We start from the raw sequence: 25,099 nt of genomic DNA, 5'->3' as shown, positions 1-25,099 counted from the left end.
GGCTCCATGAGGTGTACTACGAGGCAAGTTTCTTCATGCAAGAGAAAAATCATATGACATGAATGAAGGCGAATTATGTGAATAGATTCTCAGAAAGTCCAAGGAATTTGAGTAATTGTCTACTTGACCTTGTGGATTTAATCAAGGAGATTAATTTTTGTTTTTTAAGCAAAAACAGAGAGACAGAAAAGATAAAAGCGTATATTAGCATGTAGGCAGCTCGGCTTTTGGTGCTAGTCGAAGCACAATAAAGTCTAGGGCAGAAGTCTTGCTCTTATACCAGAAACAAATGGTGGGTGCTGGATTATCCACTTTCCCAGGGATGGTAGGATTTCTTTTCACGCTCTCTTTAAGAGAAGATATAATAACAAGGGAGCATTTCATGCAGACTTGGATGGTGCTCCTCAATAAGAGGTTCTCTTGTATGCATTCAAAAGAAATAAATTACATACATAGTGCAAGGAAACTTTAAAGAGAACAAAACGTCATAAAGACATGCAAAGTCTTTTGACTTTCCACTTTCATGAGACTTTTCCTTTCCTAAACTCACCCTCATGCATTTGAGATGTTTTGAAAGGATTTTTTATTTTTTTCTAAAATTGTGGAGAACTAATTTGAACCACTAATTACATAATGGCAAACGTATAATTAGATTCAATTATAAATGAGATTCCCCTCTTATCACTTAAACCCCCCCCTCTGCCTCCTCCCAACCTCTGCCCTCGCTCCATGTCAGCAGCCTGCTCGTTAGGGGCTGCCATCGCCAGCAGCCAGCTTGTCTCACGTAAAGCCACAGGGCCAGCCAGCAGGCCACTTGTTGGGGACCGTCATCTTGCGAAAAGCCAAGCGTGAGGCTACAGGGAGTCAAGGGCCAGCTGTTCACACCATTTTTTGAAAAAAGGACAGCTGTTGCACACACACACACACACACACACACACACACACACACACACACACACACACACACACAGAGATTCATTATTGTCCTCGGAGGTCAAATATGATCCATGGGACCAAATAAAACATACATCGTGATGCCTCTTAATAAGAGGGTACATTGGGGACATCTCTAAATGTAAATTCAAAATGGTGACACATGTCACTTAGGGAGTGGGGATGGGGGTGGTTTTGGAGTTCTTGGGATCCAAAACTCTTCGATGATGGCCTCGCCGTTGCGGTAGATAGCCCATTTACCTACTGCACGCGCTTCTCGTACCTTTTGAAGTTCTTGTTTCTTGACTTTGAGTTGAGCGGGAGTCAAGGCTTCACTTATCCAAACTTTGGTGCCCTTGAGGAGTCGAGCTTGTTGTAGAAGCGCTATGTGAGCCTCTTTGTTTTTGAAGACAAGGATGCCTTGGTTGGTACGACTGTCACGGTGAACCTTTGTAATTGTGCTGGGATCGAACTTGGTTTGGGTGAATGGCTTGGTTGAGCTTGGCTAGTGTCAAGATGCAGTCGTCATCTGCTCCCCACCAAGTAGAGGGCAAGCTGCCAATGCAAACGGATAGTGCCAAGCCTTCCCGTTGACGACGTTCTTGCATGCATTCCTCTACCTTTGAAGAGACTTTGACATTTACTTCGTTGACTTGTGTGGCGAGTTTAGCCACGTTTATGTTGAGGGTTTGCTCAACTTCCTTTGCCTTGGCAAGAAGGTGACTGTTGTCGATCACCTTTTGTGATTCCAAAGATTAGAGACGCGTCTCCAAGGCGGCAAGGCGTGTTTTGAGCTCTGTGTTCTCATCTTGCAGCTCTCGGATTTGTGCTTGGAGACGGTCCGTCGGGTCCACCTGTGGCATGGGCACGAACAGCCGCGTTCGTTTGATAGGGGTGAAAGATCCCCCTCGTTGCGTCGCAGCTGGGGGTTCGCTTGTGAGAATGAGATCTTGCTTGAAAGTGAAAAACTGTTCACTGTGTGAGCAAGCTGGAATGAGATCTTGCTTGAGAGTGAAAAACTGCCCACTGTGTGAGCAAGCTCTACCACAGTGAGAAGGGGAAAGGATTGGGCCTCATCAAATGAAGTAACGCTGGCTCGAAAACCCTCAGATTAAGGCTGGCTCGAAAACAAGCCCTCGAAAACCTTCGGATTAATGAGCCCTCAACCTTCAGACTGCCTACTCGATGTCGCAATGTCGTCAAGCTGCAGGGCTTGGGCATGAACCTTCAGAGTCGTCGATTGCAAAGCTTGGGCTTGGGCAGGTTAGGCAGGTTGCAAGGATCGGGGTACGGCTGGGGTCGAAGGGAGGGGGGGCAGAGCTCTGCGGCCCCCCTAGGGCTGCCCCCTCCCCCAAGAGAGGCCAAGAACACAGGCTAAAGCTCGCGGCTAGAGAGAGAGAGAGAGAGAGAGAGAGAGAGAGAGAGAGAGAGAGAGAGAGAGAGAGAGATTTTTATCGTCCTCGGAGGTCAAATATAATCTATGGGATTAAAGTTACATGTGATGTAGTATGTGTATGGCTGATGAGTGACTCTTGATGCTCCAAAATTGTGGTGATGAGAGTCGCAATGGAGAGCCCACACTGTGGCTGGGAGAGGAAAGTGTGTAGGTCTACGTCATGGCTGAAAATGTGAGAGAAGCAAGTTCGGATGTGACCAAAAGCTGAGCACTCTAGTAGTGTGTGGTACTTGGACTCTCGAACTTGTAGTGAGTATAATGTGCACTATCGATATGACTCTTCTTCATTGCCCCAATGCCCTGTCTTACATCGGGAATGGGAGCTAAAGCCGAATGGCTGCGATAGTGCGTATCGCTGACAAGGGGATAGGGTCAAGCATGTAAGTGTGAGTACCGTTTCCTCTTTCAGCGAAGAGCATGGTTTTGTAGTTGGGGGCAATATGGGTGGTGTAATATATGAAGCGTGACCCACGGGATTTCTCCCAAGCCGTAATACATTGACGTTGTAGAAAGCTTCATTCACTTGGGAGTCAATTGAAGCATCATGTAAAGCATCCCATCTCCCAAACCACTTCTATTTGTCTTGCATCCATCCCGTGCTCAAGATCTCGCTTTTATTCGTCTTTTGAACTTTTTTGCTTGCTTCCCATGCAATTGTAGGAAGTTGATGTGAGGCGTTTTGACGCATCTTTATCATGTATTCCACAACCCTTTCCATGCCCATAACCTCAATTGGAAGAGATCCCGACTCAAGTAGTAGGAGCATATATGGTGTTTGTGTCTTAACTTAGAGAAAGTTTGTAAGAAAACGCTTTTCGACATTCTCAAACTCTTTCCGAGTAGACTTTGAGATGCTCCCACCCCACACTTCAACTCCAGAAAGAAGAACCAGTGTCACCAATGCATCAAAAATGTACTTCTTGAGAACCCAACACTCGATGTTTCCCGTGTTCCATATTTTCAAATGCATAATATGCTCTCTTTCCCGCTTCCAAACAACGCATAGCACATTCATGCCACTTGTGATTGGACGAACCTCAAGGCCAAGGTACTTAAAGCTTTTAACAACTTCAAGTGTCTCATTGTTGTACACAATGCATGGCTTCTTCTTATGGTTGGTTTTCACAAGCATGACCTTTGTTTGGATTCATTCACAATCAGCCTAGTATGCAAGCAATAGTTCTCAAGGACAACCATAAGCTTTTGTGCATCTTCTAAAGTGTGTACTAGAAGCACTACATCATCTGCTTACAACAAAAGCATGATTACTGCATTGCAAACTTCAATGCCTTCTTCTTGCATGAAGTCAAGTACCATTTGTTTCAATTGATCGATGTTCCTCTTCCCATGCGCAATTGACACATCACCTTCTGATAGAATGGAGAAACCACACGCATAAACTCACTTGGTTCTTGGAGTTCTTCCATCCTTTTCACAATTTTTTACGTGGAATCATATCAAAGGCTTTCTTAAAGTCCATAAAACAACAATACAATTGCTTGCCTTTCAACCTACTTTCCTCCACGAGAACACGAAGAGTGAGAAGATGATCAATGGTGCTATGGCATCGACAAAAACCAGCTTGTCCTTTTGCAGGCTTGTCATTCTCCTCAGCCCAATCACTCAATTTCATCTCCATTATGCACCCAAACAACTTTGCCATAGTCCAATAGTTGTTTACATTCTTTACATCCTCTTCTTTATGCAAAGGCTTGACCCAATTAGTACTCCAATCATAAGGCATACCATGTTGAAGTGCAAGGTTGAACATATCACACATTCACTCATGGGTAAAATCTCCCTTTCAGTTGATCATCTCCGGCTTGATACCTGGAAGATCTCCCGCTTTGCGAGTGGCCAACTTTTCAAGCCCACTGCATACATCCTCAATAGTAAAAAAAGAGGGCATACATGGGAGTGAACCATAAAATGACATTTTTTCAGCATTTGGTTATTCATATAATTGCCTACAATGTGTGTACATATCCACAAGACGCAAGCTACCAAAATTTTCAACCCGCTTGTCCCTCAAGTTTTTCCAAAATCTCCCACATGCATGTGTCTTTTCTTGGACTTGAAAAAGTTGTTGCTTTACTTTCTATCTTCTTCTCTTCTTTTGAATCAATGCCTTGTATGTATGCAAATGACTTTGATAGTTGTCTCTGTCCATAGTTGCATCAAGCTTTATCAAGGACTTTTGAGCATCTTGACATTCTTTATTAAACCACCGTTGCGTGATCTATCTTTATTGATATCATGGAGAAAGCATTCTTCGGCACAAGAACAAATAACTTTCTTGAAAGCTTTCCATTTAGTTTCCAATGGTGAGTCATATTCAAGCTTTGTCATCCATAACTTTTGCTCAACCATTTCAATGTGCATTGGTGCTCGTTTGAAGTCCATACATTGTGATAACTTCTCTTCTCTTTGGCTGAGATTATCATGCTTGGTTGCTTCTCCACATGCAAGGTCAATACATAAGGTTCGATGGTTTGATTCCGGGATCTATTGGCCAAACATAAAACTCTTTATGCGATACATGATGGCTTCGGAGAGTAGGATATAGTCAATCACACTATCCCCATTATGTTTTCTGCATGTAAATCCATTGGTTCCACTCCACAAAGATACACCATTGACAATGAGCATACCTGTGCTATTACATATGTGTAAAAGTAACTCTTCATAGTGATCCGGCTCTTTGTCATCCATTGAAGTACGATCATACAAGTGAACTTCCTCCAACTCCCTTGAAATGTATGGCATATCAAATTGTTGAGTATCATGTTGCAATGTTTTTGTGCGAGCATTCATATCCTTAAATACAATAATATCACCTTCGTCTTTGAAACAAGCAAATGTCCTGTTCTAAATAAAAGAATGGCTGATCGCTATCCATACAAGCATAAAAGGGGAAATCATGATGAGGAATGTAGCAACCGGCTATAAAAATGGGTGCTCTTTTTGGTGTCATATTTTTCAGCCATACATAACGTTTATTTGTCATCTTTCACAATTGTTACAAAATCTTCCAATCCTTTCTTAACCATAGATGCTACCCCTCCTTGCCCTCTTCGTTGCTTGAGATTCTTTGACCACATCAATGAATGTATATTGTAATCCTCCAAGTCGTTAATCCTTTGTGTATCATGCTCCCAAGTTTCAAAAAGAAGTACAACATTGGCTTTGCTTATTAGTTCATCAATGCAAACCCCCGCATTCCATGGGCATCTATTGCAATTCCAAAAGCATATTTTCAATTGTAACTCTACCTCTCATAGGTCGCGTATCCCTATTTGCTCAAGGGACTTGCCTCCTCCTTTGGGTACATTTTCTTCGCGAGAGATCTCCTTGTTTTTCTTATTCTTTTCCTCATATAGCTTGTGACTCATATTTTGTTGCTTAATACTGCGATCTTCACATACAAAACATTTTGTACTCCTCAAATAGATCCAACTATTATCAAGGATAATCTTTCGTTTGGTCTCATCCATACAATTGGCCGTTCTCCCGAGCAGGAGCTCCTTGCTTACCCACTCTATATGCTCCATATACCATAACTCCGAACATGCCAAAGTGGGTTTTGAAGAAATCTTCGATAACAATGGCAAGAGAAGGAGGCGATTCTAACTTCTTTTCGGGAATTCCACGAATAACAATGTTCTTGGAATGTGGCTCCCGTTCTTTCAACTCCTCCACATTCACATTTTCAACAGTCTTGTTTGAGCCATAGCTTACATGAGGGAGGAATTAGGAACCACGTTGCTACCACAGACATCAACCCAAGACTTGTTTGTGCCTATATTTTTCATGTCGCATACATCCCGGCTCATGGTGTCAAATTTCTCCTCTTTCAATACATGGTCATGCTCCACTTTGCTCATGCGCTCCTTAAAAGCATTCAAGTCCACAAGAGAGCGTTTACATTCCTTGACTTCCTCTTCAAGCTACATCAAACGTGTTGTTTGCATCTCAAATGTCTTCTTGAGATTCTCATTCTCAACCACAAGAACCCTTAGCGTGCCATTCTTCATTGCAAGTGCACGTAAGTCTTCACCTTGTTTGTTTACGGTCGGTCTCTTGCAACGATACCAAGTATGCCATGATCATGGTTTCCGATGTTGTTGGTTGAGTAGTTGTGTTGCTATCTCTACACTTAAGAGATTTTGGATCATTTTCTACAATGGTTGTGGACGTTATTGAAGAAGAAGAACCCTTGCGAGTGCCGGAAGACATTGTATGTAAAATAAGAGATGAGAGTCAACTTTCTTGAACGTGTTCACTTCAGAAATGCTGCTGAGAGAGAGAGAGAGAGAGAGAGAGAGAGAGAGAGAGAGAGAGAGAGAGAGAGAGAGAGAGAGAGAGAGCGCTTTTTAACGTCTATGTGAGGCCGAAGTCGGCCTATGAGACAAATCAAATATACGTGTGTATGTCTTCTGTCTATCGGAAAAGACAAAATAGTTCAGAGTGGTATAAGATAAAAGAGAGGAGGACATCTGGTGGGTGATGAAATCTATAGGGATGGGTGGAGCACTAGTGCTAGGAATATGTGCATGTCTATATGGTGAAGATAGTACAACCATGTAAATGCATCAATCTAGCTAGCTCCATCCTGTGCTAATGGGGGTGTGTGAAATGTAGTACATGGGAGGGCCGGGAGCAAGGGCTGCCTTGATGAACGCCTCTAAGTGAGCCATCATCTGGGCTCGTCTCTCCTCAACAGCTCGATGTGCTCGAGTCCGGATCTCCTCGATCTGTCTGCGGTGGAGTCGTGGGGCCTGGCGTTTGGTAGCCCGCGGGCGTCGTCGAGCCCGGCTCGCCTCAGCCTGTGGAAGGGTCACTCCCTCGGTGGGTCTGGGCGTGGAAAGGGTGTAGCTCTCTGAAAGAAATCTGTAAGCTGTGACTCTCTCTCTCCCCCCCCCAGGTGGCTGTAGAAGTGTGTCCCTATGCCTATGTATATCTAGCCAATAGTGCCCTTGCTGTCTCTGATCTCGAGAGTGCATGATATCTGGAAAGGTAGGTTGCCCTCTGAATAGGGGCTCGTATCGGCCTCTGATATCCGCATAAGCTTTGCATTTGCAAACAAAATGCTCCTCGCTCTCCACTTCCTCTCTGCATAATCTACACACTCTCCTCCATGGGAATGTCATGAGCTCGCCCCACCTTGATCTCTAGTCTATGTGATGACACTCTGAGCTAACCAATTGCCACCCATGAGCTGTGTGGCATGTAAGTGTCAATATAGCATGTTTGCTGTATGAACCAATCCTCTAGTATGGTAAGAAAATGGTCTCTGTAGTGTGACATCTTCTGCCGGAGGGGGGATGTGATCCAAGTCTGTCTGATATAGAGCTGCCAGAGATCCTGTTGGATCACTATGTTCCTCTCACTACGTGAGATGAAGCTGGGGGAGTCGTGGTCGTATTGGAAAGGTGGCAAACTCTCCAGGTCAAGGCCGTGTGCTATGAACCATGCTCTAATTTGTGTGTACCATGCTCCGTCGTATCCGGTCTCTGATATCTGAATAACTGATTCAAATGCTCGTCGTGTGAGTCTGTTGATCGGGAGCTCTCGCACTCTCTGGATGAAGCAAACCGTCTGGAAGAGTGCCTTCACTACCATGGGGAGGGGGGTTGCAAGCTCTGCCTTGATGATGTCCGGCGGCACTGTGTGCTTGCCTCGAAATAGGCGAGAAATCATATAGATCTGTGGTTTCTCAATCCGTGCCCATTGGCTATCTGTCAATTCGGGTGCCCACACTACTGCTGCATACATCAAGGCTGGAGTGACTAATGTGTCGAATAGCCACCCCTTTGTGCGGGGCTCCTGAACTAGCATGGCTAGTGTTGCATATCCTCGGGTCAGTCTGTCAGTGGCAGCTTGTGCCATGGAGAAGGGTCCCTGTCCGCCATAGCCATATTTGCTACTTGAGTGAGGTAGCATATGTATCATATATGCCCTCGTGTGATTTAAAAACCTGCAGACATCTTGGCAAGTTTCCCCCAAGTTCGTATGCCAATAACATATTGCAAACTGTGGCAACCACTATGCCAAATGAAGGAAGGGAATCCTTGCTTCTCCTAAGTACTCATGGAGTCGTGGTACTCATAGTAAACAGATACTCTTACCAATTTACAATTTCATAGCAAAGAAAGTCGACCTTGTGGAGCATTCAGAGAGAATCAACCTTGTCGAATTATAGGTAATGGTCGGCAAATGTGACCCGTAGGTAGATGTAGGAGGTGACCACCTCTACTGGTCCTCTTGCTGCTATAAATGTGGCTGCTCATCGGACTGATCTGGAGGTGTGGAAGATCATGACCTTGGTTTTCCCAAGGTTTAGTGTGAATCCCCTGTCTGTACAAAACTCATCCAAGGCTCTCAGGTGGCTCTATAGGCCCTCTGGTGATTTTGAAATCAGTACTATGTTATCAACAAATAGCATAATGTGGATTGGAGTACTTGCTAGGTCAGCTCCTACCCCTCCCGCTCGTTGGATGTAGTTGGAGATCTCGTCGAAGTAGAGTCCCGGGGAGAGGGGGCATCCTTGCTTAACACCAATGGTGCTAGCAATAGACCCTGACTACCACATGGGTAGTGGACTCTCCCAATCACTCTCTCATAGAGCATAGATGGCCCATATCATCTCTGAAGGTATCCCCAAACTTTGAAGTTGTCGAAAGAGCCTCTCCCATGGGACGGTGTCAAATGCTTTGCGAAAATCCACAAAGCAGTAGTAAAGCCTCTTCTTCTGTACCTTTGCCCCATCAATGATGCAACGCAGAACAAAGATGTGGTCGATGGTGGAGAAAGTCGGCCTGAACCCTACTTGGCCAAGAGTCCGTAGGCCCTCAACCTCCTCGTATGAACTAAGCTCAGCCTCAAGAACTGCTCCATATAGTTTGGCTATTGTATGGCCAATCATGATAGTCCTGTAATTCCTTGGGTCCAAGGTTTCTCCAGATTTGTGGATCGGCACAATGGTGTGCTTGGTCCACTCCTCTGGGAAGCCCTCTCCTGAAGCTTGGTTGAATGCATGTGCAATCAATGGGGCTATTGTGGCGGCTGCATAAATGAGGTGCTCACTCTGTAAATCTGTATGATCTGATGATCGGCGGTGCTGATGGCGGTGAATGGCCTTCATGACCATCTCTGCTGTGAAGAGGAAGAGTTCGTGGGTCGAGGCCCGGGTGGTTGTGGAATCGGGGGTTGGTTCGGCACCTCATAGAGTCTCTCTGCATAGTCGTGCCATACCTGTGGATTAGGGGTAGTCGGTCGTGGCTCCCGAAGGGTGTGCCATGGTGTGGCAATGTCCATGCTCCTGAACAGGTGGTATAGCTCTAGCTCCTATGCCTCCTCGAAAGCTCGCTGCTTTCAGTGTGTGAGTGTCTTTATCTGGCGTCTGTCGTCGTGATCAATGATCTCTCCAAGAGTCCGCTGCGCATACAGCTGGCGGTAGAGGTCTCTGCACTCATGATCATACCAACGGTTCTATGGCATAGTCCCTGGGGGAGGGAGTGTGGCCTCTATGGGTGGTGTGCGGGAAAGAACTGATATCTGATGTCTGAAGAACAGATGTGATGTGGGAGGCAAGTGTAGGTAGTGGTGTAGAGGGGTGGAGCAGAAGGAGTCCCTTCTCCACCTTTGCCGAGTATAAGGGGGCTAACTCATGTGTGAAATGGATCGTGGTGTGTGACGTCGCTAGTGAGGGAGAGTGCAAGATAGGTGTGGCCGGCTCCAATTGGTATGGATAGGATGGTTAAATAGGTGGGTGGCCTCTGTGGATTCCATGATGTAATCCACGGTACTCCCCCCCCCTCGGCTGCAAACATGTGGTATGCATGTCAGCCCTCTTGAGATAGGCCCGTGTGCCATCCCGTTATAGATGACGAGACGGTGCTGAGAGCCTAATTTGAGCAAATGATGGTCGTATTCTATGGTGCTAGCTGTGTCTCTGCTGATTCTCTCATGGTGGCCTCCTCCTGTACAGTGAATAGTGCCACCGGGTCTTGTGTGTCATATGTCTCCCATTGATTCTGGCATATCCTAGCATTGAAGTCCCCCATAAGGAAGACTTCCCCTAGTGTAGAGTACTCCATAATCTCATATGATAGGCATGTGTATGGGGACGATCTCTCCTCTCCCTCCCCTGCTGTCTCTAAAGGGTGATGTAGATAATTTGGCTCGTGATAGCTCAAAACGGATCCAAAGGTAATAGGCCCGTGGGTCTCGTGCAACAATCTGTATCCTGCTCTTGAGTCTCTGTCTAAAGAGTATAGCCACCCCTGCCGACCCTCGTGTGGTGTGATGTCGAGTGCTCTCTCGATGTGAAGACTCCCACTGAAAGCTCTGGATCTTTGGTAGACTCCGCTCTGGACTCGTGTGTCTTTGTCAGAAGGAAGAGGTCCCGCCCTCTCATCACCTTCTCAAGCCTCTCTAGATGTGTCCATAGATCCTCGTTGCAGTTCCAAACGGCAAGGTGGATCTCCTCATGTGTCCCATAGGCCGCGAGTCCCTATGCGATGGTTTTACCATCAATGATGACTCTACCATCTCGTATACCGCCTTCTTCCCTTCTTTACAAGCTTTCTTGACTCTAGGCATGCATGCTCAACGGTGGTCCTGTGCATCTTTGTGAGGTTGTCGTCAAGGTAGATAGGAGGGCTGGGGCCCCTGGAGCCCTCTCAAGATAACCCTCTTTCGGATGAAGGATGTCCAAGACTCCCGGGAGGGGATGAGGGCTCTTTTCTCTAGGTCTTTGCCGGCTCTCCAAGCTTTGGAGAAGGGTAGCTCCTCTTCTTCTTTGTACCCGAGCTTCATGCATAGGGCTTTTGAAACCGGCCTGTACTTTCAAAAAGGGCGGTAGACCTTAGACTTAAACCTTATTTGCTTTCACCCATTAATTTGTCGCCCACTTTACCTGTACTTTCAAGACACAACAAAGGGGAAAGGGATACAGGTTGCTAGAATGCACCTGTATGAGAAGACCGACACCAGATTGGCCCCTAACTTAGGCGCTCCTTTCGGTATTTCTTTATTAAAGAGGGAATAAACGCTGTGGTTCCCTACAAGCTGCCCCGCACAAGCTTGGCTGAATTTCAAATGTTCCGGCCTGATTTCGGCAGCATAACTGTACTAGGACCCTTCACAGTCAGTATTCCCACGCATTGAATGAATTTCTGACGCATATGGGCACTTTGCAAAACCTGGCGAGAATCTGCAGCACGCTGAATTCTCTATTTTCAGCCCCGAAAATGCCCTAGATCATCTGTACAGCGGTCCCCTCGCGTCCCCGAACCTCCTGGGGGTATTAGGGTCCGTTTAGGGCCAAAACCCTAAACCTGCAAAAATACAGAGCAGGCTGTAATTGACTGTTTCAGGCTCCGTTTCGCGTGCCGGTCGCATCCGTAGCAAGTCCTCGAGCTCTGGCACCTATAGGGCTACTTGCCCTTTGAATCGGATGAGATTTCGGACATGAAACCTCTCCGAATCACTTGTACCTGCGGGGGATTAGCCGCTAGCTAATCCAGTACCTGTGCAAGAGGCTCTTGCCTCGGCAATCCCGCATGAACCCACACAACTGTACATTGGTCAATTGAATAGCCCACTAGATGGGCATAACATACTGCCATAGGGGAGAGAGAGGGTAGTGCGTAGCGTGCAGGGCATCACTCCTGGCACCGCATTGTACATAAGAGGGAAAGGAAGCACTCCATAGCTCTTAACCTGTGACAAAAACTGCAAATCAGCCTCCTTTCTCATTTTAGGCGCCCCCTTCTCTGGCCAGGAGTAGCAGAAATGCTCACAGAGTGACACCTCGCCCAGTTTCTGATTTTGGCCAACTGGGCTAAAAATATCTCAACTGGTGCGTCAGTTGACTTGGAAGCAGAGCAATAAAATGTTCCTCTTGTCATTCCGGAGGTAATGACACGAACACATTTTCAGGTCCCAAAATAGCAGTTTCCTAAATTTTAGGAGATGCTGCCATTGTATCTTTCTAGGTCATCTGACCCTCTTTGTACACTGAAGCCACACCAAGAACTGAAATGTAGCTCTTGTAGCAAAGGATTCCACTTTGGCTAGTCAATGACCCCCCTTTGGCTAACCATAGTCCTTGTCCAACCTTAGTGCTCTCTTGTCCTCGGGCCTGGACTCCCTCTGAACAGTTCCACACTAGCTATGCAATGCAGGGCAGTTAGATTTCCCGAGGGGTGCTTCCAAAAAGTGAAAATGAATAAATAATAAGAAAGAAATCAACAAAAAGGATAGATAGTAGTCACACGCTGGTGACATACCCTCCTCTTGAAATCATAAACGTCCTCGTTTGCATCTATGTCGTACATGCTTACTGTCAACACTGATGTATTCAACACCTGTCGACACATGTACGACACATACATGCTCATTGTCAACCCTGGTGTATTCAACACCTCGTCGACACATGTATTGCCTACGTGTGAACCCTGTCCCAATGACATAGTGGTAGCTTCACACTCTGCCATTGCTTTGATTCACTAACTTTCCAATGACAAAATGGTAGCTACACATTTTGCCACTGTCTTATAGTACACGTTGGACCCAGTAACACTTTCGAGCATACCCAAACCGACAGTTTAAGAATGCAGTTACACATGTACCCTTTAATAGAAGCAATTACTGTATCCTTGACAAACTGACAAGAAATACTCACTTCTATAGCACTAACCAAACTTTTGGACATTCCATAAGAGCAATTGCCAAATTGACAATCTGTACAGCTCTAAGATTCATGTAACAGGTATTTCATTTGAGCTCACTTTAAATACCATGTACATCATTTCTTTCAGAAGCCATTGTCACACTGACAATCCATGTAGCTTTGAAAGTCAAGGGGTCAAGGTAGGTTGCAAATCGAAGGCTTCAAGGTAAAGGGATAACACAGTTAGTGACTCTGCAAGCTCACCTTCTTCCATCCACTTAGCATCCATTGGTGGATAGTTTCTGAACTTTACCAAGTAACGCCTAGCAACCTTGCCTTTCACTTTTCTTTCTTTATGTGCCAAAATTTGTTCCGGGACCAAGATCTTGTCAAGTTCCTCGACTTTCGGCTGATCTTCAGCTGGCATATCCTCTGGCACATCACCCACATAGGGTCTGAGAAGACTCACATGAAACGCATTGTGAATCTTCCAACTGTCAGGCAATTTCAGCCTATATGCAACATCACTGATTATGTTGCACACTTGAAAAGGCCCATAGTAACGCATGCTGAGCTTTGGAAACAGTCTTTCCTTGCCTTTCATCTTCTTTAACCTTGCCTTTTCAAAGCGTAGAAGCACCCAATCACCAAGTGAAAATACCACTTCACGACAGACGATCAACTGCTTTCTTTTGCTTTGCCTGAGTCTTTTCCAAGGCCACTTTGACCTTCTTGTACATTTCATCCATGTCCTGAACATACTTATCTGCTTCAAATATCTTGTCCTTTGTATGCAGTATGGGAGGAACTTTCTTGCCACCTTCAACTATCTCAAAAGGTGCCTTGCCAGTTGATGAATGCACTGTATTATTGTATGCATACTCCACCCATGGCAAATACTGCTCCCACTTTCCTTTATGCTGTGACACGTAGCACTTTAGCAGATCTAGGACAATAGAATTTGCCTCTTCTGACTGCCCATCTGTTTGAGGATGAAACGACGAAGAGAATTTGAGCGTTGTGCCCATATTCTCAAACAAGCCTCTCCAGAACAAACTTGTCATGCGTGGATCACGGTCGCTAACAATCGACTGTGGCATGCCATGATACTTGAAAATATTGCTCATAAACAAGCGTGCCATCTGATCTGGATTTATCTTCTTCCTGATAGGAATAAAATGAGCCTGCTTGCTGAATCTGCAAATGATGGTCCAAATACCATCGTTTCCTGTCTGCGTTCTCGGAGGATCAAAGATAAAATCCATAGCAATACTTTCCCATGGTTTATCTGGAGTAGGTAGTGGTTGCAATAACCCTGGTGCCTTTTGCCTGTCAAACTTGACCTTCTGGCATATTAGGCATTCTCGCACAAAGGCATCCACATCATCGATACCATGCTTCTCAGATAACTTTGCCTGTGTCAAGAAGTATCGCAAGGTCTGATGGTCCGTTTGGACAACAAAGTCTGCACCTAGCAGGTTGTGTTTCCAACTTAAGAGCGCATGAATCACGGCTTGCAGTTCTTTTTCATAGACTTGCATAGTCTTTTCTGGCCCTTGCAAGATTCTACTCTCATAGGCTACTACGCTGCCATCTTGCATTAGCACTGCACCAATGCTACTACCGTAGGCGTCAAACTGGACCACAAATGACTTCCTAAGATCTGGCAACACAATGACTGGATCTGAAGTCATCTTTTCCTTTAAGAGATTAAAAGCTGAAATCTCTTTCTGTGTCCATCTAAAGGTGACTGCTTTTGAAGAGCATGTAAAGGTGAAGCAATCTCAGCGAAATTTCGGATAAACCTTCTGTAATAGGAGCATAGTCCCAAGAAACTTTGGACATCGTGCACCGTCTTCAAATCTGGCCATGACTTGATCGCTTCAACTTTAGTAGGATCCATTCTGACACCATCCTTTGAGACAATGTGTCCGAGAAAATGAATCTCTTCCTCTTTGCATTGATGAGCAACCTATGGCTGCGTAGCTCTTTGAACACAATGGCCAAGTGATGCCTATGCTCCTCTTCATTCTTTGAGTAGACTATCATGTCATCAAAGAATGTACCAACAAATTGCTGGTGTGGACGGAAAATTCTGTCCATCATCCTATTGAACGTAGCAGGAGCATTTGTGAGACCAAAGGGCATCACTAAAAATTCGTCAAGGCCAAACGTTGTTCTAAAAGCAGTCTTGTGCACATCCTCTGATCTAATGCGGATCTGACGGTACCCACTCTTTAGATCTATCCTGCTAAACATAGCTCTCTTTAGATCTATCCTGCTAAACATAGCTGCTCCTTCTAATTTGTCCAGAATATCATCAATTCTAGGTATAGGGAACCTATTCTTGATGGTATTCTTGTTCAGTGCACGGTGGTCGATGCACATACGCCATGAGCCATCCTTTTTCTGCACCAACAACACTGGAGAAGAGAATGGAGATGAACTGGGTTGAATCAGCCCCTTGTCTAACAGCTCCTGTACTTGGCTCATTATCTCTTTCTGCTGAGCCGCGCTAACCCTGTACGGAGGCTTATTTGGTGGGCTACTGCGTGGCACCAAATCTATCGCATGGTCCTCGGGTCTCTCTGGCGGTAATCGAGACGGTATGAATCGGAAAAACAATCACTATACTGTTGTAGAAACATTGACCTTTCTTTATCTAACACAGATAAATTTGATTCATCACAATCTGACACTTCACGTGCAAAAACCAAGTACGCAGAAAGATGCTTTTTCATTACAGAAGTAATAGCAGAAGTTGATACAGTGGGAATAGACTCCCCTTTAAGCTTTACATCTAGAATGTGAGTCTTTCCCCTGCTCTGTACAGTGATCTTTTTGTTGTAGGCATCCATGATTCCCTGTACACGAAATAACCAAGGAATACCTAACAACACATCACATCCGTCCAGTGGCATGATGTAAAATTCTTCACCATCTACATAGGACTAGATATGTAGGCGCAACTTTCCGATGATGGGTGTCACAGCCTCTGTATGGCCAGGACATGCCAAACCTGCCTCTGCTATATACCCCATCTCTTCAGGTCTGATTCCCAACTTTGAAGACAATTCTGGGGAAATGAAGTTGGCTTTGGCACCTGGATCAAAGAAGATAAGAATTGTTTGATCCCTGACCTTTCCCCATGCTCTGCAAAGCTCACTTGCATCTGAATTTGGCTTGTCGCCCACCATATCTGGCACTAGACCAGCCATGGGCTTCTTTCCTTTCTTGTCTTCCTTGTCTTCAAATCAGCTGGCCTTTTCTTTTGAGGACGATTGTAAGCAATGTGGCCAAGCTGTTCACAGATAAAGCATTTGTTCTCTGACCTCAAGACCTTCTTTTGCTCTTCCGACTTGCGGGGAAAACGTCTTTTCCATTTCTTTGCTAGTCCCTTTTCTGATTCAGCCGTAGCTTTGCCTTTCCCTGCGTTGGCTGGCTCCTGAGTCCCTTTAGGAACCTCATTGGGAACGTGCTTCTTCGCTGAATTTTTCTTGGTTGATCCTTCCTTGACGCCGGTATTAAATTCACAATCTTCTCCCTTGAGCAAACCATTGCCAGTGTTTGCTACCTCGACGAGCTGCGTCAAAGTAGTGACTTTGGTCTTCGTGCAGTACTTTCTCAATCCTTTGGGTAGGCCACAACAGTATTTTTCAATCTGTTCTGTCAATGGCACAAACTTATAGGAAGTTACTGGAAGTAGAGCTTTCCAAAACTTCCGATTGTAGTCATCCAGATTCTTGCAAGTAGCAACATTAAGTTGGTGCCATTCTGTCATGACATCTGCTTCAAAGTCATCAGATAACCATGCTGCTGCAAAAATCTGCTTGAAGTAAATCCATGTGGACGGAGCTTGCCCTTGCAGCAATAAAGTTGTCCACCATTGTCCCGCATTCCCTGTCAAGAAAGTGGCTGCCTTGCGGACCTTTGAAGCCTCTGTGAAGTTTCCCCCTGCATAGGCCTTGTCAAACTGCTGGAGGAATGAGAGAGCCTTCTTCCTGTCATCAAACCCTGTAAAGGTCGTGAATGTCACACCTTTGCCACCTTTGTACGGAGTTGGCCTCTCCAGCGGCGTTAAGTTGTCATATGGAAGTGACTGAAACATGGGAACACTGTTAGGGTTCATCTGTGTTCCCTGATCGCAATTAAGTTGACCTGGAAATGCCATATTTGGATGTTGATTTGTAATTCCAGCCATACCAAAATTTGCATGTGGCATCCCAAATTGGCCCTGAGTGCTTTGAAACCCTGGTAGCATGCCCGTGACACCATACATGGGGTTAGGCATCATCGTTTGAGCACCCCCGAACACTGTTCCTGGCGTGTAAAACTGATTTCCAGGTGCATGACCAGCCATGCTCTGGAATACCGATCTACCTCCAAAATAGCAAGGGTGTACCGAAGGTGGTGGGAAAACTTGTTGCATAGCCTGCAGGTTGCTTCCCTGCCCATTAGAACCAGCTATAGGCTGCTGAAAAGTGGTTGGCTGGTACAGCTTGAAAGACTGGTGGCATCTCAGCCACCTGTTCTTGCACCTTAGGCACAGGTTGTGGAGACTGCATGTTCTCCGTCAAGTGTACAGGTGTTTCCATTGACTCTACAGTATGAATCACCTGTGTTCGAGCCTTAACATGCTTTCGAATATGATTCAGTGACCCAACTTGCTGAGACGGAAGAGGAGGTTGCAGAAAGGCTAAAAACCTTGGGTTCGTCATTACTTGTGTGAACATAGCCACAACAGTAGCCAATTGGGTCTTGAATATATCATCATCCGTCTGTGGTGGTCTTGAAGACTCACCCACTTCATGTGTCTGTTGACCCTGCGAAGAGGAAACCTCTTCAGTCACATCATCTGGTCTGTCGGCCATAATTGCAATTTCCTGTGTCTGGTCTATGATCCCCTGTGTCTTCAAGCCCAAACTGACCAAGGCTCACTTCTGTGGGAAAAAGTGATTTAATCCAGGCGATGGAACCATGAAACCGGCATGTACTTTCAAAAAGGGCGGTAGACCTTAGACTTAAACCTTATTTGCTTTCACCCATTTAATTTGTCGCCCACTTTACCTATACTTTCAAGACACAACAAAGGGGAAAGGGATGCAGGCTGCTAGAATGCACCTGTATGAGAAGACCGACACTAGATTGGCCCCTAACTTAGGCACTCCTTTCGGTATTTCTTTATTGTTTAAAAGAGGGAATAAACGCTGTGGTTCCCTACAAGCTGCCCCGCACAAGCTTGGCTGAATTTCAACTGTTCCGGCCCGATTTCGGTAGCATAACTCTACTAGGACTCTTCACAGTCAGTATTCCCACGCATTGAATGACTTTCCCGACGCATACGGGCACTTTGCAAAACCTGGCGAGAATCTGTAGCACGCTGAATTCTCTGTTTTCAGCCCCGAAAATGCGCCAGATCACCTGTACAGCGGTCCCCTCGCGTCCCTGAACCTCCTGGGGTATTAGGGTCCGTTTAGGGCCAAAACCCTAAACCTGCAAAAATACACAGCAGGCTGTAATTTACTGTTTTGGGCTCCGTTTCGCGTGCCGGTCGCATCTGTAGCAAGTCCTCGAGCTCCCGCACCTGTAGGGCTACTTGCCCTTTGAATCGGACGAGATTTCGGACATGAAACATCTCCGAATCACCTGTACCTGCGGGGGATTAGCCGCTAGCTAATCCAGTACTTGTGCAAGAGGCTCTTGCCTCGGCAATCGCGCATGAACCCACACAACTGTACATTGGTCAATTGAAAAGCCCACTAGATGGGCATAACATACTGCCATAGGGGAGAGAGAGGGGAGTGCGTAGCGTGCAGGGCATCACTCGTGGCACCGCACTGTACATAAGAGGGAAAGGAAGCACTCCACAGCTCTTAACCTGTGACAAAAACTGCAAATCAGTCTCCTCTCATTTTAGGCGCCCCCTTCTCTGGCCAGGAGTAGCAGAAATGCTCACAGAGTGACACCTCGCCCAGTTTCCGATTTTGGCCAACTGGGCTAAAAATATCTCAACTGGTGCGTCAGTTGACTTGGCAGCAGAGCAATAAAATGTTCCTCTTGTCATTCCGAAGGTAATGACACGAACACATTTTCAGGTCCCAAAATAGCAGTTCCCTAAATTTTAGGATATGCTGCCATTGTATCTTTCTAGGTCATCTGACCCTCTTTGTACACTGCAGCCACACCAAGAACTGAAATGTAGCTCCTATAGCAAAGGATTCCACTTTGGCGAGTCAATGACCCCCCTTTGGCTAACCATAGTCCTTGTCCAACCTTAGTGCTCTCTTGCCCTCAGGCCTGGACTCCCTTTGAACAGTTCCACACTAGCTATGCAATGCAGGGCAGTTAGATTTCCCGAGGGGTGCTTCCAAAAAGTGAAAATGAATAAATAATAAGAAAGAAATCAACAAAAAGGATAGATAGTAGTCACACGCTGGTGACAGCTTTCCCATCGCTCTCGAGTGTGGACCCCTCCTCTTCTTTGATGCCAGTCAGTCGTACATTAGGCGGCGGGCTTGTCGCATCTTCTCTTCCTCAATGGTTGTGTGTATGATGAGCGTCTCATCTATTTGGGTTTCCGCACTTGGTTCCTTTTTGATATTCTTCTTGACTACTCAACCCATCCTTCCTTGGTGGCCTCCCATTTGTCATCGACGCTTGCCGTGAGAGCTTTGGTGATCTCCTCCTTGAGGTCTTCCTTGGCTTTTGCTTTGATCTCTCCTTCTTTGGGGGTGAGGGATGCGATAGCGGCACGGAGGAGGTCGATTTTCTCCTTTAGCTCTTCCTTTTCTTTCTTCCATTCTTCTTTCTCCTTCTCTCTCTTCTCCTCCCATTTCTCCTTCTCCTTCTTCCATGCTTCCTTCTCCTTGGTCAATCCTTCGACCTTTTTCTCAAGCTTGTATAGCCGGTTGACGAGGACGTTGAGGGTGTCCACCATGTAGACATTATTCGGTTTGGTCATCTCCTCTGCGGCGTTCTTTTGCATGTTGGCCCTTTTGTGTGTGTTGGGGGGGGAGGGGGGTTAAAGCAACACGCAGGGAAGTGCGGGCGAGGCTGATCACAGCACGCGAGCACAGGCGGGGCTCAGGGATAGCGTAGCAGAGAGAGAGAGAGAGAGAGAGAGAGAGAGAGAGAGAGAGAGAGAGAGAGAGAGAGAGAGAGAGAGAGAGAGAGAGAGAGAGAGAGAGAGAATGAATGAAATGAGATGTTATATTAACGTCTTCAAAAGGCCAAAATGACTTGTGAGACCAAACTCTGAGGAGCGCATGGTCTATTGCTATACCAAGAGGTCTAGGACCGACTGTAAAGTTGTGAATAGAAGGTATGAGTCATGACATAGTCAATTATGTTGGCTCCATGTCTATGCGGGAAACAGCCACTCCCAGACAATATTCTATGACATTGCAAAGGAAATGTTGAGAGAGCTGGATGTTGGTGGCATGGGACTCGCTAGATGTTCCCATAATGAGGCGCACACAGAATATGGGAGATACAAGACAGATATGGGGATTGCACATGAGTTGGTCATACTTAATGGCCTATATAGATTCCTAGCATTGGATGGTTTCACTACGTCCTTGCATTGAAGTCCTTCATGTGGACAATATCCCCTTCCTTGGAGAATTCCCGTATGTCATCATCTAACACACACACACACACACACACACATAGAGAGAGAGAGAGAGAGAGAGAGAGAGAGAGAGAGAGAGAGAGAGAGAGAGAGAGAGAGAGAGAGAGAGAGAGAGAGAGAGAGAGAGAGAGAGATGAAATGTTATATTAACGTCTTCTAAAGGCCAAAATGACCTATGAGACCAAAGAGTCACATCATGGTGAATCTGATACAAGGTCTAGATAAAAAGAAAGAAACTAACTAATTAGAAACACAACTGGAGTTGTAAAAAGGTGGATATCAAGAGCCTCAGGGGTACATATACAAAAGGTGGTGTGTATCTCAGAGAACAGAGACAAAATGGTGAATATGTGTGTATGAGAATCTGGCAATGGCTCGCATGGGTCGGCGCATGATTGTGGCGATGTTCTCTATGGTGAGAGTCTGCACATGGTGTCTCCCATGTCTTGCCAGTATGAATCCAATCCTCTGTTGCAAGCTCTTGTTACCGGCATGTCATGTCGAAACATCAAACACAGAACTTAGTGACATCACATAGTGGGTACGGTATAGAAGACCATTAGAACATTACACAGACACAAGAGAAAGACAAAAGAACTACTAGTATATATCTTCATCCATCAAAACGAACATACATAAGATCATACATTATGTTTAGGCACGCTTGTCTTTAGAGACTCCCAATTCGCATGTCGATACGAACAATTACATCGTTTCCAATAAGAACACACACCCCCTCGATATCGGAACTAACATTCCTCCGGGATAACATTTGGCACGCACGGAGGACCTAATTCCACAATAATACAAAATTTTCAATCATCGTTAGAGGAATCAGTAGGGGGCATGAAAGGGGGAGGTGGGTTGGGGTTTACATATGGCCTCAACTTGGCGAAAGGTTGATAGCTGTCGTTGGAGCAGAGAAGAAGCCTTCGTCCACCAAGGAGGTGCGGGAGGATTGAATAGACTTAGGGAATTGGCACAATGGTTCAGAAAAAATGCAGGGTGACGCTCTTATACTTGGTAGCACTATGCCTCTGGGTTGCCACTTCCTCTCACAACTGCTCCTTCTCCTTGCTCAATAGCAGTTGAGTTTTGAGGTTATCTAGCTCCGTCTGCGCCGCTCAAAGGGCCACCTCTGCATTCTGCAACCGGTTATAAGGGTCCACAAGACCATCAATCATAGGGCTTGTAAAACCAATTGGCTGGGGAAATGGGATATATCCATCGCCTTTCTCTTCCCCTGCTCATCCATGCTGGAGGTCCCACTCGGATGGCCCTTTGGTGCAGGTAGCGTTGGAACCGCCGAGAAGGGCTTGAGTGCTACTCACCATTTCTGAATTTCCCCTTCCCAATGAACTTGTATGTCCTCCTTCAAAAGTGAAACTACTGCATCTAGGTTGTTCTCCGTCAGTGCCAACAGGTCGGAACTGGCTTTCTTGTATGCCTTTCTCCAAGAATAGTCCGCCCGATGACGAGGCAGCTCCTCGGAGGTGCTTCTGGCGAACTCTGCCTGCTGCTCCTCTACCAGAGTTGTTGCCTCTGTTGCTTCACGGACTTGACGTCAGGCTTGGTCTTCCCTTTGCTCTGCGGACAGTGCTCGCGTTTCAGTCTGGTGCAACCACCCTTCCAATTCGGCAATCTTGTTGAGTTAAGGACTGGCTCATGCTCGCAGAGCCCACAACTAGTGCCATCTTCTGTTGTATGCTCATCATGCCTCAGGTACTCCACATGAGACTTAATGCCTTGTCATAATTGTACACCATAGTTATTAACGCGATTACTGGGATTTGATCCGCTGCCTCAATCTCCTCCTCATGATAAATGGGTACCGTCCCCAGGTAATGCCGCAATTTGAAATAGTTAACCGGACTTGAAACCATAGTTCCATCCATGTTCGGTAAGAAAAACGCATTCCATCTACCGTAATTTCAGCTTTTATTATGTTTCCCTACCAGGAATTGAACATCAGCACAAGATTACCCTCTTTGAATATCTTAAACCGCATTCTTCTATCCGTCTGTTTCTTCTTCTTGACTTGTAACTCCCTCATGAACATAAAACTAGTGTATCTATTCTCTTTTAATTGGAGCAACTAATCCATCCGATAGACCACCAAATCCTCGGGTAACTATCTTTCAAACACCGCAATCCGCATGCTGGGCACCATGAATTCCAAAGGGGAATTGCTTCTATTCTGAATGCCAACTTAAACGGAGTACATCTTGTAGCCACTTAAATGACGTGCGGTATGCCCAAAGTGGTGCAGGGAGGTTCAAATCCCAATCATCCCATTCCGTAGCTACTAACTTTGTCAACATCCGCATGATCACCCTATTGCTGCTTTTTGCCAATTCATTCACTTGTGAAGAATAAGGGGTACTCTTTTTATGCATAATCTGGAAAGTCCGTAGCAACTCTCGAATTACTTTATTTAGAAAATGCGTGCCTTGATTAGTGACAAATTCCACTGGCAGACCAAACCTGGAGAACACTTCCTGACAAAGACAGTCCGCAATCGAAACCGCATTATCTTTTTTTAATACCTAAGCTTCAACATAGTTTGTATAGTAATATGTACATCAGAATGCATCTGTTTCAACTGTTTGCCCCAAGTTTGATTGGACCTATAAAGTCCAAATCCCATCTTTTGAAGGGTTCAAAGTGGCAATACCTTATTGAGCGGTAATATGTCCTTATTCATTGGTGGCCAATTCTCTGAAAAACATCACATTGAACTTCAAATTTGATCTCATCCGCATAAACTGGAGGCCACCAAAGTCCAGCTTGGAATACTTTCTTTGCTATTAATGGCCCGAACAAATGTTAGGCAGCTATACCTTCATGAGCTTCCTCGAGTATTGCTCGTTGTTGCGGTTTAGGCACACACCGCAACAGCACTGCCCAAAGATCTCTGTAGTACAGCTGGCCCAATAAAATTCCAAACTTGGTACGCTTAGTGCAAAGTTGCATTCCAAAGTCCACTTAAAATCCTTTTTTTCCGCATGTTTGATGGTACCGCATTATGGGCCAAAAACCGCAAATATCATCCATGTCACCGCATCTGACCAAGAAATCTGAAGGTCGCCTTCGGTAAATGGGGTGGTTGTGCTTTCATGACAACCGCAATTTTGCTGGGATCTACCGCAATTCCTTCTTTGGAAATGATATGTCCCAACAACATCCCACTCGCCACAACAAACACAGACTTCATCCGGTTAAGACTTAACCTAGTTTCCCGACATTTTCGAAACAGAGCCGGAGGTGATGCAAGTGCTTCGGCTTTTCTCCAAAATAGAGAAATCATCCAAAAAAATCTGCATAAAATTTGTCAAATATGGACCAAGTATCTATTGATATCCCTTTGGAAAGTACTACGTGCATTCTGCAATCCAAACCACATGACTGTACAAGCATACACTCCCCATGCAGTAATGAATGTCGTTTTTGGTTGGTCTGTGATTGCCATTCGCACTTGATTGTAACCACTATATCCATCCGCAAAAGAATACATCTGCTGGCCTGCAACTTCATCCAAGGTAGAATCCAAATATGGAAGCGGAAAGGGATCTGGCCGCGTAGCCGCATTCAACTTGCGGTAATGAACACAGATTCACAACTTCTTGTTCTTTTTAGGGACAACAACAATTGGCCAAATCCACTCTGAGTTTTCAATTGGAACTATGAATCTGACCTTCAACAATCTATCCAACTCCTCTTTCACTTGTTCGCATAATTTGAATTCATACGATACTTGCCTTGCTTGGTGGGGACCGCATCCTTCTTCAAATTGGTAGGATGTTGATAGTGAGAGGTTCAGACCCTTCATACCCGAACAATCCCATGCGAACCGCATCGATAAACTCCATCAACAACTTTATAAGATTCGACCAGAAAGACTCTTCTAGATCTGCACAAATCTTGATAGGTTTAGGTTTGTCCCTTGTCCCAAGATTCAGTTCTTGAATTGCATCTTCCTTGACCCGAGAAACTTTGTTCATCTGTTTCTCAAATTCATGTTCTTGCTGTAATAACTCCTTCAACTACATTAGCTCTGGGTTAGATTTACCCTCTATACCCAACTGTCCAATGTTTTTATTGGTACTCAGTTCATGTGTCCACCATGGCTTGGTTGGGACATCATCCGCATAGCACTTCTGAATCGCTTCCACATCCACCATACATATTGCCGTCAAATCCTGATTCGCCTTGAGGAATTTGGCTGCTGCTTCATCCGCAACACCTTCCATCAAATTCGTTGGTTCGGCCACAATAGGTCGGGTCTCCTCACAAACACGATTGAGTTGCTAATACAGGATCTGAACCTTCCTTGATCCTCTCCGTATGACTAAGGTATGCTTTGTCCAGTTTTGTTTCACCTTAACCTGCCGCAGCCATGGTC

At 45.5% G+C, this 25,099-nt stretch overlaps 1 protein-coding gene across 1 annotated transcript in view; it reads left to right on the top strand.

Moving 5' to 3' along the window:
- Nucleotides 1-25,099, top strand: part of LOC147451106 (uncharacterized) — a 72,477-nt gene that overhangs the window by 32,582 nt on the left and 14,796 nt on the right. The window lies entirely within an intron of this gene.

This window comes from Adiantum capillus-veneris, chromosome 9 (genome assembly GCF_014529385.1).
Source record: "Adiantum capillus-veneris isolate H3 chromosome 9, ASM1452938v2, whole genome shotgun sequence".
Classification (NCBI taxonomy): Eukaryota; Viridiplantae; Streptophyta; class Polypodiopsida; order Polypodiales; family Pteridaceae; genus Adiantum; species Adiantum capillus-veneris.
Note: the sequence above shows the minus strand (reverse complement) of the source record. Positions and strands in the feature narration are given on the sequence as shown.